The 15157-nt window shown below is 39.9% G+C and overlaps 1 long non-coding RNA gene across 2 annotated transcripts in view; it reads right to left on the minus strand.

The window, feature by feature from the left end:
- Nucleotides 1-529: 529 nt before the first annotated feature.
- LOC147270686 (uncharacterized) overlaps nucleotides 530-15157 on the minus strand; it is a 77312-nt gene continuing 62684 nt past the window's right edge. For both annotated transcript variants that reach the window (XR_015115707.1, XR_015115705.1), the window contains one exon: nucleotides 530-659. This is a non-coding gene — a long non-coding RNA (uncharacterized LOC147270686). The remainder of the gene's footprint in view (nucleotides 660-15157) is intronic.

The raw sequence follows: 15157 nt of genomic DNA on the forward strand, positions 1-15157 counted from the left end.
TGGACTATAAAGCCTGATTTAAGCCTGATTTATGCTTCTGTGTCGAGTAGTATTCATACCTCCGCCGTAGCCTAAAACGCGCCTCCAAAAAATCCTGCTTACGCATCGCGTCGACGCGTGGTGACGTCAACGTCGAGGACTGTGATTGGTCCGCTCAGAACGTTATTTCCGGTTCAGTCGCAGCACAACCCCGCCATTTTCAAAGTTTCTGTGGTGAAGGCTCCAAGAAAAAATGGACCAAGCTGAAGAAAGGATTATCGAGGAGGTGCTCAAGTACGACCACCTCTACAACGCCTCTTCGCGGCACTACAAAGACTGACAAATGGCCAACAATTGTTGTCTGTGACCGGAAGAAAACCAAGGAATCCGACAAGAGCCCCGTAAACAATACAAAGACAAAGCCACACCCCCTAGCGGCTTGGCGGTGTATTGCAGAGCAACGCGTTCCCTCGACGCAGAATAAACCAGGCTTTCCAGTCGCACCTGTTTTACGCCCCCGTGCCAGATAAGGACCCCCATCGGGCTGTGCCACTCTGGAGGGAGCGCGTCTCACAGTCAGTCAGCGGAACCATGCGGATCCGGGCCGGAGCTGTGGGAAGGAGCGCCAATTGTATCGGGTTGTTGTTTTCTGGACTGCAGCAGAACAGGAGCAGCCGGGACTGGAATGTAGAAGTAGGTTATCTTGAAGTTGACTCAGTTATGGTGAACGATATTGTGGTTCAACACTTTAATGAGCTTTAAGGCAAACATATTTCATGAGGAAACAACGCCGGAATTGGACGGATTTCAGCGGCACACAACAACGTATCCGATACACCTCATTGGAAACCTGGTGGTCTAAGACTAAGAAACACCAGTCACCAAGAAGAAAGGAACTTTTAGCTGAGCACTCATGTTCTTTTCTGCAGGTTGAATGTGGCATTTGTTGGACAGAAGCGTCTCATCTCAACAAAAGCACCTCTTCAGTGCTGAGGCATGATGGGGCCAGGCATGAGAATGAAGTCCCAGATCCACCAGGATGAACTCAGGTCTACAGCCACTCTCCAACTGACTCACAGTTGCTTCATTGATCATTAATTCCTATTCATTTCTTCTCTCCTTCATCTTGAACCATCCAGCTTCCAGGAAGCAGATGCTGGATGAGGCTCTGCTGAATTTCATCCTGAAGGACTGCCAGCCCCTCAGCACTGTTGAGAGGGAAGGGTTCAGGGAACTGGTTCAGGTCCTTGAGCCTCATATGTTTGCCAACCAGAAAGGTTTGTGTGGAAATGATCGAAAGCAGTCGTTGATATCTCCAGTTTATTTCATCTCTAATTTCAATGTATTGATTTACTCTGGGTGTCATTTTCAGACCATCAAACAAACGGTGGCCAAAAAGTACCAGGAGGAACGGGAAGGAGTGAAAAAGGAAGTCCAGCTGCCATGTGGACATCTGTGGACATGGAGGCTCCCTTGGCTCTGACCTGTCACTGCATTAGTGAGAATGAATGTGTTGGGAGTGCAAGACTTTCCACAAAGTCACCCTGCTGACAGTTTGGCCCCAGTCCAAAGAGGCCTGATGGAGGACTGGGCCATCACCAACAAAGTCAAGTGTCTTGTGAGCGACGCAGCACCAAACATGACAGCATCCACTAGACAGCTCCAAATTCACCACTCAGTCTGCACTGCACATCGTCTGAATCTAGGAGTCAGAAAATCCTGTGATCAGATCCCCACTTCCATCATCAGACACAAAGCCAGGAACTCTGTCACATCCTTCAGATCAGCACTACAGCCAAGGAGAAGCTGGCTCAGGTGCAGCAACAGATGGGAGGGCCAACCCTGAAACTCATCAGTGAGGTGCCAACACGCTGGAACAGCACACACAGCTGTCAGGGCTGCATGATGAGAGGGAACCAGTGTGGGAACCTCTGGCCTCTCTAAGACAGATTTGACTCCACTGACAGCTGAGGAGTTCACCACCATAGGAGAAGCACTTCTAGTAAACAGAGGTCATTCTAGTAGCCTGGTCCCTCTGTGGTTGAGCTATAATTTTAGGAAATATGGTCATTATTCAATGGTGACATCTCTCTGCTGAATAATGTAGAACTGAACGGATCCACTGGACCTTCTTTTTACAAACAGCAGCATGCAGCAGCTGTCCTGAGTGGAAAACTGCACATTTCTGTTGGTGAGAGTTCATCAAGTGATGGACTTTGTCTCTCAACAGAAGCTGTGTGGAAAAACCCTGCAGCTACGAGCGCTTCAGATTCTGAGAGTGATTCTTACGCCATTGGCTGGTTTAACCTGGCGTCTGACCGTGGAGGTGGCCGAGAGGAGCGTGACATGGCTGCACAGGTAAATCAACTAAAGCAGTGTTAGTCTTTGGCAGCAGGCCAGGCCGACAAATGCTAATGTCTCTGACTGACTGACTGATGAAGTTGGACCATTGGTCAGCCACAATGATGCATGACCACAAATAGTGGCCTGGGTCTTTATGAAGCTCACATTACTGTAGCATCATTTTGAGGTTCATAGCAACTCTCACTACATTACTGTAGCATAATTTTTAGATGAGTAGCAACTCTCACTACATCACTGGAGCTTTATTTTCAGTTAAGCAGAAACTCTCACTCCATGACTGTAGCATCATTTTGAGGTTGTAAGCAACTCTCATTACATCACGTTCGCATCATTTTGAGGTTCGTAGCAACTCTCATTATATCACTGCAAGCATCATTTTGATGTTAGTCGCAATTTCACTACATCACTGTAAGCATCATTTTGAGGTTCGTCGCAACTCTCATTACATCACTGTCAGCATCATTTTAACATTAGTAGCAACTCTCACTACATCACTGTAGCATCATTTCTTAGGTTCGTAGCAACTCTCACTACATTACTGGAGCCTCATTTTTAGGTTTTTAGCAACTCTCATTACATCACTGTAGCATCATTTTGAGGTCCGTAGCAACTCTCACTATATTACTGTAGCCTCATTTTGTTGTTTTTAGCAAATCTCACCACATCACTGTGGTTTCATTTCTTAGGTTAGTAGCAACTCTCATTGCATCACTTTAGCATCATTTCTTAGGTTCATAGCAACTGTAATTACATCACTGTAGCATCATTTTGAGATTAGTAGCAACTCTCACGACATTACTGGAGCCTCATTTTTAGGTTTTTAGCAACTCTCACCATATCACTGGAGCATCATTTCTTATGTTAGTAGCAACTCTAATTACATCACTGTAGCATCATTTTGAGGTTTGTAGAGACTCTCACGACATCACTGTAGCATCATTTCTTAGGTTAGTAGCAACTCTAATTACATCACTATAGCATCATTTTGAGGATAGCAGCAACTCTCATGACATCACTGGAGCCTCATTTTGAAATAAGTAGCAACTCTCACGACATCACTGTCAGCATCATTTTAAGGTTCGTAGCAACTCTCACTACATCACTTTCAGCATCATTTTGAGGATAGTAGCAACTCTCATCACATCACTGTAGCATCATTTCTTAGGTTAGTAGCAACTCTCATTACATCACTGTAGCATCATTTTTAGGTTCGTAGCAACTCTCACAACATCACTGTCAGTATAATTTTAAGGTTAGTAGCAACTCTCATTACATGACTGTAGCATCATTTTGAGATTAGTAGCAACTCTCATTACATCACTTTCGCATCATTTTGAGGTTCGTAGCAACTCTCACTACATGACTTGTCACCATCATTTTGAGGTTAGTAGCAACTCTCACCACATCACTGTAGCATCATTTCTTAGGTTCATAGCAACTCTCATTACATCACTGTCAGCATCATTTTCAGGTTTTTAGCAAGGATACTACATTACTGTCAGTATCCTTTTGAGGTTTTTAGCAACTCTCACTACATGACGGTCACCATCATTTTTTAGGTTTGTAGCAACTCTCATTACATCACTGTAGCATCATTTTCAGGTTAGTAGCAACTCTCATTACATCACTGTCAGCATCATTTTAAGGTTAGCAGCAAGTCTCACGACATGACTGTCACCATCATTTTGAGGTTAGTAGCAACTCTCACTACATCATTGTAGCATCATTTGAAGCATAGTAGCAACTCTCACCACATCACTGTCGCATCATTTTGAGATTTTAAGCAACTCTCATGACATCACTGTAGCATCATTTTGTGGTTCTTAACAACTCTCACTACATGACTGTCAGCATCATTTTAAGGTTTTAAGCAACTCTTACTGCATCACTTTAGCATCATTTTGAGATTAGTAGCAACTCTCACCCCATCACTGTGGCATCATTTTAAGGTTTTAAGCAACTCTTACTGCATCACTGGAGCATCATTTTGAGATTTGAAGCAACTCTCACCACATCACTTTAGCATCATTTCTTAGATTAGTAGCAACTGTCACTACATCACTGCAGCATCATTTTGAGGTTTTTAGCAACTCTTCCTACATCACTGTAGCATCATTTTGAGTTTTTTGAAACTATTACCACATCACTGTCACATCATTTTGAGATTTTTAGCAACTCTCACGACATCACTGTAGCATCATTTGGAGGATAGTAGCAACTCTCACTACATGACTGTCAGCATCATTTTGAGGTTTTTAGCAACTCTCACTACATCACTGTAGCATCATTTTTAGGTTCTTAGCAACTCTCACTACATGACTGTCAGACTCATTTTGAGGTTTTAAGCAACTCTTACTGCATCACTGGAGCATCATTTTCAGGTCCATAGCAACTCTCACTACATCACTGTAACATCATTTGGAGGATAGTAGCAACTCTCACCACATCACTGTCGCATCATTTTGAGATTTTAAGCAACTCTTACTGCATCACTGGAGCATCATTTTGAGATTTGAAGCAACTCTCACTACATCACTTTAGCATCATTTTTTAGATTAGTAGCAACTCTCACTACATCACTTTAGCATCATTTTGAGATTTTCAGCAACTCTTACCACATTACTGTCGCATCATTTGGAGGATAGTAGCAACTCTCACCACATCACTGGAGCATCATTTTGAGGTTCGTAGCAACTCTCATTATATCACTGCAAGCATCATTTTGATGTTAGTCGCAATTTCACTACATCACTGTAAGCATCATTTTGAGGTTCGTCGCAACTCTCATTACATCACTGTCAGCATCATTTTAACATTGTAGCAACTCTCACTACATCACTGTAGCATCATTTCTTAGGTTCGTAGCAACTCTCACTACATTACTGGAGCCTCATTTTTAGGTTTTTAGCAACTCTCATTACATCACTGTAGCATCATTTTGAGGTCCGTAGCAACTCTCACTATATTACTGTAGCCTCATTTTGTTGTTTTTATCAAATCTCACCACATCACTGTGGTTTCATTTCTTAGGTTAGTAGCAACTAACTACGTCATTGAAGCATCATTTCTTAGTTTTGTAGCAACTCTCATTGCATCACTTTAGCATCATTTCTTAGGTTCATAGCAACTGTAATTACATCACTGTAGCATCATTTTGAGATTAGTAGCAACTCTCACGACATTACTGGAGCCTCATTTTTAGGTTTTTAGCAACTCTCACCATATCACTGGAGCATCATTTCTTATGTTAGTAGCAACTCTAATTACATCACTGTAGCATCATTTTGAGGTTTGTAGAAACTCTCACGACATCACTGTAGCATCATTTCTTAGGTAAGTAGCAACTCTAATTACATCACTATAGCATCATTTTGAGGATAGCAGCAACTCTCATTACATCACTGGAGCCTCATTTTGTTGTTTTTAGCAACTCTCACCACATCACTGTGGTTTCATTTCTTAGGTTCATAGCAACTGTAATTACATCACTGTAGCATCATTTTGAGGATAGCAGCAACTCTCATGACATCACTGGAGCCTCATTTTGAAATAAGTAGCAACTCTCACGACATCACTGTCAGCATCATTTTAAGGTTCGTAGCAACTCTCACTACATCACTTTCAGCATCATTTTGAGGATAGTAGCAACTCTCACGACATCACTGTAGCATCATTTCTTAGGTTAGTAGCAACTCTCATTACATCACTGTAGCATCATTTTTAGGTTCGTAGCAACTCTCACAACATCACTGTCAGTATAATTTTAAGGTTAGTAGCAACTCTCATTACATCACTTTCGCATCATTTTGAGGTTCGTAGCAACTCTCACTACATGACTTGTCACCATCATTTTGAGGTTAGTAGCAACTCTCACCACATCACTGTAGCATCATTTCTTAGGTTCATAGCAACTCTCATTACATCACTGTCAGCATCATTTTCAGGTTTTTAGCAAGGATACTACATTACTGTCAGTATCCTTTTGAGGTTTTTAGCAACTCTCACTACATGACGGTCACCATCATTTTTTAGGTTTGTAGCAACTCTCATTACATCACTGTAGCATCATTTTCAGGTTAGTAGCAACTCTCATTACATCACTGTAGCATCATTTTGAGGTTCGTAGAAACTCTGACGACATCACTTTCAGCATCATTTTGAGATTAGTAGCAACTATCACTACATCACAGTGGCATCATTTCTTAGGTTTGTAGCAACTCTCATGACATCAGTAGAGCCTCATTTTGAAATAAGTAGCAACTCTCATTACATCACTGTAGCATCATTTCTTAGGTTTTTAGCAACTCTCACTACATCTCTGTAGCATCATTTTGATGTTCGAAGCACCTCTCATTACATCACTGTCAGCATCATTTTCAGGTTTTTAGCAACTCTCACTACATTACTGTCAGCATCCTTTTGAGGTTTTTAGTAACTCTCACTACATGACTGTCACCATCATTTTGAGGTTTGTAGCAACTCTCACTTCATCACTTTCAGCATCATTTTGAGGATAGTAGCAACTCTCACGACATTACTGAAGCATCATTTTGGAGGATAGTAGCAACTCTAACGACATCACTGTAAGCATCATTTTTAGGTTAGTAGCAACTCTCACCACATCACTCTAGCATCATTTTGAGATTAGTAGCAACTCTCACCACATCACTCTAGCATCATTTTGAGGTCGGTAACAACTCTCACCACATCACTGGAGCATCATTTCTTAGGTACATAGCAACTCTCACAACATCACTTTAGCATCATTTTGAGATTAGTAGCAACTATCACTACATCACAGTGGCATCATTTCTTAGGTTTGTAGCAACTCTCATTACATCACTGTAGCATCATTTTGAGGTTCGTAGAAACTCTGACGACATCACTTTCAGCATCATTTTGAGATTAGTAGCAACTCTCACCATATTACTTTAGCATCATTTTGAGGATAGTAGCAACTCTCACGACGTTACTGGAGCCTCATTTTTAGGTTTTTAGCAACTATCACTACATCACAGTGGCATCATTTCTTAGGTTTGTCGCAACTCTCATTTCCTCACTGTAGCATCATTTTGAGGTTCAAAGAAACTCTCACGACATCACTGTCAGCATCATTTTAAGGTTAGCAGCAAGTCTCACTACATGACTGTCACCATCATTTTGAGGTTAGTAGCAACTCTCACTACATCATTGTAGCATCATTTGAAGCATAGTAGCAACTCTCACCACATCACTGTCGCATCATTTTGAGATTTTAAGCAACTCTCACTACATGACTGTCAGCATCATTTTAAGGTTTTAAGCAACTCTTACTGCATCACTTTAGCATCATTTTGAGATTAGTCGCAACTCTCACCCCATCACTGTGGCATCATTTTAAGGTTTTAAGCAACTCTTACTGCATCACTGGAGCATCATTTTGAGATTTGAAGCAACTCTCACCACATCACTTTAGCATCATTTCTTAGATTAGTAGCAACTGTCACTACATCACTGCAGCATCATTTTGAGGTTTTTAGCAACTCTTCCTACATCACTGTAGCATCATTTTGAGTTTTTTAGCAACTCTCACGACATCACTGTAGCATCATTTGGAGGATAGTAGCAACTCTCACTACATGACTGTCAGCATCATTTTTAAAGGTTTTAAGCAACTCTTACTGCATCACTGGAGCATCATTTTGAGGTTTTTAGTCAACCTAATACATTACTGTAGCATCATTTTGAGGATCGTAGCAACTCTCACTACATCACTGTAGCATCATTTTGAGGTTCGTAGCAACTCTCACCACATCACTGTAGCATCATTTCTTAAGTAAGTCGCAACTCTCATTACATCACTTTGGCATGATTTTGAAATTACTATCAACTCTCACCACATCACTGTAACATCATTTTGAGGTTCTTAACCACTCTCACTACATTACTGTCAGCATCATTTTGAGGTTTTAAGCAACTCTTACTGCATCACTGGAGCATCATTTTGAGGTCCGTAGCAACTCTCACTACATCACTGTAGCATCATTTGAGATTTTAAGCAACTCTAACTACATCACTGGAGCATCATTTGGAGGATAGAAGCAACTCTCACTATATCACTTTAGCATCATTTTGAGATTTTTATCAACTCTCACCACATTACTGTCAGCATCATTTTGAGGTCTTTAGCAACTCTTACCACATCACTTTAGCATCATTTTGAGATTTTAAGCAACTCTCACCACATCACTGTTGCATCATTTTGAGATTTGAAGCAACTCTCACTACATCACTTTAGCATCATTTCTTAGATGAGTAGCAACTCTCACTGTATCACTGTAGCATCATTTTGAGGTTTTTAGCAACTCTCACTACATCACTGTAGCATCATTTTGAGGTTTTTAGCAACTCTCACTACATCACTGTAGCATCATTTTTAGGGTCGTAGCAACTCTCACTACATTACTGACAGCATCATTTTGATTTTTTTTTTCAACTCTCACCACATCACTTTAGCATCATTTTGAGATTTTTTGCAACTCTTACCACATTACCGTCGCATCATTTGGAGGATAGTAGCAACTCTCACCACATCACTGGAGCATCATTTTGAAGTTCGTAGCAACTCTCACTATATCACTTTAGCATCATTTTGAGATTTTTAGCAACTCTCACCACATTACTGTCAGCATCATTTTGAGGTCTTTCGCAACTCTTACCACATCACTTTTGCATCATTTTGAGGTTTTAAGCAACTCTTACTGCATCACTGGAGCATCATTTTCAGGTCCGTAGCAACTCTCACTACATCACTGTAGCATCATTTTGAGGTTTTAGCAACCTAATACATTACTGTAGCATCATTTTGAGGATCGTAGCAACTCTCACTACATCACTGTTGCATCATTTGAGATTTTAAGCAACTCTCACTACATCACTGTAGCATCATTTGGAGGATAGTAGCAACTCTCACCACATCACTGGAGCATCATTTTTAGGTTCGTAGCAACTCTCACTACATCACTTTAGCATCATTTTGAGATTTTTAGCAACTCTCACCACATTACTGTCAGCATCATTTTGAGGTCTTTCGCAACTCTTACCACATCACTGTCGCATCATTTTGAGATTTTAAGAAACTCTCACCACATCACTGTAGCATCATTTTGAGGTTTTAAGCAACTCTTACTGCATCACTGGAGCATCATTTTCAGGTCCGTAGCAACTCTCACTACATCACTGTAGCATCATTTTGAGGTTTTAAGCAACTCTCACCACATTACTGTAGCATCATTTTGAGGTTCGTAGCAACTCTCACTACATTACTGTTGCATCATTTTTAGGATTTTAGCAACTCTCACCACATCACTTCAGCATCATTTTGAGATTTTTCGCAACTCTTACCACATTGCTGTAGCATCATTTTGAGATTCGTAGCAACTCTCACTACATTACTGTCAGCATCATTTTGAGGTTTTTAGCAACTCTCACTACATCACTGTAGCATCATTTTTAGGTTCTTAGCAACTCTCACTACATGACTGTCAGACTCATTTTGAGGTTTTAAGCAACTCTTACTGCATCACTGGAGCATCATTTTCAGGTCCGTAGCAACTCTCACTACATCACTGTAGCATCATTTGGAGTATAGTAGCAACTCTCACCACATCACTGTCGCATCATTTTGAGATTTTAAGCAACTCTTACTGCATCACTGGAGCATCATTTTGAGATTTGAAGCAACTCTCACTACATCACTTTAGCATCATTTTTTAGATTAGTAGCAACTCTCACTACATCACTTTAGCATCATTTTGAGATTTTCAGCAACTCTTACCACATTACTGTCGCATCATTTGGAGGATAGTAGCAACTCTCACCACATCACTGGAGCATCATTTTGAGGTTCGTAGCAACTCTCACTACATCACTTTAACATCATTTTTTAGATTAGTAGCAACTCTCACTACATCACTGGAGCATCATTTTGAGGTTTTTAGCAACTCTCACCACATTACTGTCAGCATCATTTTGAGGTTTTTAGCAACTCTCACTACATCACTGTCACATCATTTTGAGATTTTAAGCAACTCTCACTACATCATTGTAGCATCATTTGAAGGATAGTAGCAACTCTCACCACATCACTGTCGCATCATTTTGAGTTTTAAGCAACTCTCACCACATCACTTTAGCATCATTTCTTAGATTAGTAGCAACTCTCACTACATCACTGCAGCATCATTTTGAGGTTTTTAGCAACTCTTCCTACATCACTGTAGCATCATTTTGAGGATAGTAGCAAATCTCACTTCATGACTGTCAGCATCATTTTAAGGTTTTAAGCAACTCTCACCACATCACTTTAGCATCATTTCTTAGATTAGTAGCAACTCTCACTACATCACTGCAGCATCATTTTGAGGTTTTTAGCAACTCTTCCTACATCACTGTAGCATCATTTTGAGGATAGTAGCAAATCTCACTTCATGACTGTCAGCATCATTTTGAGGTTCGTAGCAACTCTTACTACATCACTGGAGCATCATTTTGAGTTTTTTGAAACTATTACCACATCACTGTCACATCATTTTGAGATTTTCAGCAACTCTCACTACATCATTGTAGCATCATTTGAAGGATAGTAGCAACTCTCACCACATCACTGTCGCATCATTTTGAGATTTTAAGCAACTCTCACTACATGACTGTCAGCATCATTTTAAGGTTTTAAGCAACTCTTACTGCATCACTTTAGCATCATTTTGAGATTAGTAGCAACTCTCACCCCATCACTGTGGCATCATTTCTTAGGTTAGTAGCAACTCTCATTACATCACTGTCAGCATCATTTTGAGGTTTTTAGCAACTCTCACTACATGACTGTAGCATCATTTTTTAGGTTAGTAGCAACTCTCACCACATCACTGTGGCATCATTTTAAGGTTTTAAGCAACTCTTACTGCATCACTGGAGCATCATTTTGAGGTTTTTAGTCAACCTAATACATTACTGTAGCATCATTTTGAGGATCGTAGCAACTCTCACTACATCACTGTCAGCATCATTTTGAGGTTTTTAGCAACTCTCACTACATGACTGTAGCATCATTTTTTAGGTTAGTAGCAACTCTCACCACATCACTGTGGCATCATTTTAAGGTTTTAAGCAACTCTTACTGCATCACTGGAGCATCATTTTGAGGTTTTTAGTCAACCTAATACATTACTGTAGCATCATTTTGAGGATCGTAGCAACTCTCACTACATCACTGTAGCATCATTTTGAGGTTTTTAGCAACCTAATACATTACTGTAGCATCATTTTGAGGATCGTAGCAACTCTCACTACATCACTGTAGAATCATTTTGAGGTCCGTAGCAACTCTCACCACATTACTGTAGCATCATTTTGAGGTTCGTAGCAACTCTCACCACATCACTGTAGCATCATTTCTTAAGTAAGTAGCCACTCTCATTACATCACTTTGGCATGACTTTGAAATTACTATCAACTCTCACCACATCACTGTAGCATCATTTTGAGGTTATTAGCAACTCTCATGACATCACGTTAGCATCATTTTGAAATTCGTAGCAACTCACACTACATTACTCTCAGTATCATTTTGAGCTTTGTAGAAACTCTCACCACATTACTGTAGCATCATTTCTTTGGTAAATAGCAAACCTCATTATATTACTGTAGCATCATTTTGCGGTTCGTAGCAACTCTCACTACATCACTGTAGCATCATTTCTTAGGGAAGTAGCAACTCTCATTACACTGCTTTAGCATTATTTTGAAATTACTATCAACTCTCACCACATCACTGTAGCATCACTTCTTAGGTTTGTAGCAACTCTCATTACATCACTATAGCATCATTTTGAGGATCGTAGCAACTCTCACGACATCACTGTTACATCATTTTGAGATTCATAGCAACTCTCACTACATAACTGTAGCATCATTTTGAGGATAGTCGCAACTCTCACGACATCACTGTCGCATTATTTTGAGGTTCGTAGCAAATCTCACCTCATCACTGTAGCATCATTTCTTAGGTAAGTAGCAACTCTCACCACATCACTGTAGCATCATTTCTTAGGTTTGTAGCAACTCTCATTACATCACTCTAGCATCATTTGGACATTTGTAGCAACTCTCACTACATTACTGTAGCATCATTTTGAGGATCTTAGCAACTCTCACCACATCACTGTAGCATCATTTCTTAGGTAAGTAGCAACTCTCACTTCATCACTGTAGCATCATTTCTTAGGAAAGTAGCAACTCTCATGACATCACTTTAGCGTGATTTTGAAATTACTATCAACTCTCACCACATCACTGTCAGCTTCATTTTGAGATTAGTATCAACTCTCACGACATCACTGCCACCTCATTTTAAGGATCGTAGCAACTCTCACCACATCACCATCGCATCATTTTGAGGATCGTAGCAACTCTCAATACATCACTGTCGCATCATTTTGAGGATAGTCGCAACTCTCGCGACATTACTGTAGCATCATTTTGAGATTCGTAGCAACTCTCATTACATCACTGTAGCATCATTTTGAGGTTCGTAGCAACTCTCACCACATCACTGTAGCATCATTTTGAGGTTCGTAGCAACTCTCACCACATCACTGTAGCATCATTTCTTAGGTATGTAGCAACTCTCATTACATCACTCTAGCATCATTTGGACATTTGTAGCAACTCTCACCACATCACTGTAGCATCATTTCTTAGGTAAATAGCAACCCTCATTACATCACTTTAGCATAATTTTGCGGTTGGTAGCAACTCTCAGTACATCACTGTCGCATAATTTTGAGGATAGTCGCAACTCTCGCGACATTACTGTAGCATCATTTTGAGATTCGTAGCAACTCTCATTACATCACTGTAGCATCATTTTGAGGTTCGTAGCAACTCTTACCACATCACTGTAGCATCATTTCTTAGGAAAGTAGCAACTCTCATTACATCACTTAAGTGTGATTTTGAGCTTTTTAGCAGCTCTAACCACATCACTGTTGCATCATTTCTTAGGTAAATAGCAACCCTCATTATATCAATGTAGCATCATTTTGCGGTTCGTAGCAACTCTCACTACATCACTGTAGCATCATTTCTTCGGGAAGTAGCAACTCTCATTACACTGCTTTAGCATTTTTTTTGAAATTACTATCAACTCTCACCACATCACTGTAGCATCACTTTTTAGGTTTGTAGCAACTCTCATTACATCATTTTAGCATCATTTCTTAGCTTAGTAGGAACTCTCACTACATCACTGTCGTGTCATTTTTAGGTTACGAGCAACTCTCACTCCATCACTGTCAGCATCATTTTGAAATGAGTAGCAACTCCCACTACATTAATGTAGCATCATTTCTTAGGTGAGTAGCATCTCTCATTACATGACTTGATTATCATTTCTTATGTGAGAAGAAACTCTTATTACATGACTGCAGCATAATTTTTAGATGAGTAGCAACTCTCACGACATCACTGTAGCATAATTTCTTAGGTTAGTAGCATCTCTCATTGCATCACTTGATTATCATTTCTTATTTGAGAAGAAACTCTTATTACATGACTGTAGCATAATTTTTAGATGAGTAGCAACTCTCACTACATCACTGTAGCTCTATTTTCAGTTAAGCAGAAACTCTTACTTCATCACTGCAGATTCATTTTGAGGTTCGTAGTAACTCTTACTATATCACTGTAGCATCATTTTGAGGTTTTAAGCAAATCTCATTACATCACTGTCGCATCATTTCTTAGGTTCATAGCAACTCTCACTACATCACGTTCGCATCATTTTGAGGTTTGTAGCAACTCTCACGACATCACTGCAAGCATAATTTTGAGGTTAGTCGCAGTTTCACTACATCACTGTAAGCATCGTTTTGAGGTTCGTCGCAACTCTCTTTACAACACTGTGGCATCATTTTGAGATCAGTAGCAACTCTCACTACATTACTTTAGCATCATTTTGAGATTCGTAGCAACTCTCACCACATCACTGCAGCATCATTTCTTAGGTTAGTAGCAACTCTCATTGCATCACTTTAGCAACATTTTGAGATTCGTAGCAAATCTCACTACATCACTGTCACCATCATTTTTAGGTTTTTGGCAACTCTCCCCATATCACTGGAGTATTATTTCTTAGGTTTGTAGCAACTCTCATTACATCACTGTCCGCATCATTTTGACATTAGTAGCAACTCTCACTACAACACTGTAGCATCATTTCTTAGGTTCATAGTATCTCTCATTACATCACTTGATTATCATTTCTTATGTGAGAAGAAACTCTCACTACATCACTGTAGCTTTATTTTCAGTAAAGAAGAAACTCTCACTACATCACTGTAGCTTTATTTTCAGTTAAGAAGAAACTCTCACTACATTACTGTAGCTTTATTTTCAGTTAAGAAGAAACTCTCACTACATTACTGTAAGCTTCAATTTGACGATAGTGTCAACTCTTACTTCATCACTGCATCATTTTGAGGTTTGTAGCAACTCTCACTCCATGACTTTAGCATCAATTTTTAGGTTTTAAGCAACTCTCACTACATTACTGTCAGCATCATTTTGAGCATCCTAGTAACTCTCACTACATCACTGTCGCATCATTTCTTAGGTTCGGAGCAACTCTCATTCCATCACTTTAGCATCATTTTTAAATTAGTAGCAACTGTCATTACATCACTTGAGCATCATTTTGAGGTTCGTAGAACTCTCACCACATCAGTGTAACATCATTTTGAGGTTAGTAGCAACTCTCACTACATCACTGAAGAAT

This window comes from Aulostomus chinensis, chromosome 1 (assembly GCF_037954235.1).
Source record: "Aulostomus chinensis isolate RoL2024-O1b breed Wild chromosome 1, RoL_Achi_v1.0, whole genome shotgun sequence".
Taxonomy (NCBI): Eukaryota; Metazoa; Chordata; class Actinopteri; order Syngnathiformes; family Aulostomidae; genus Aulostomus; species Aulostomus chinensis.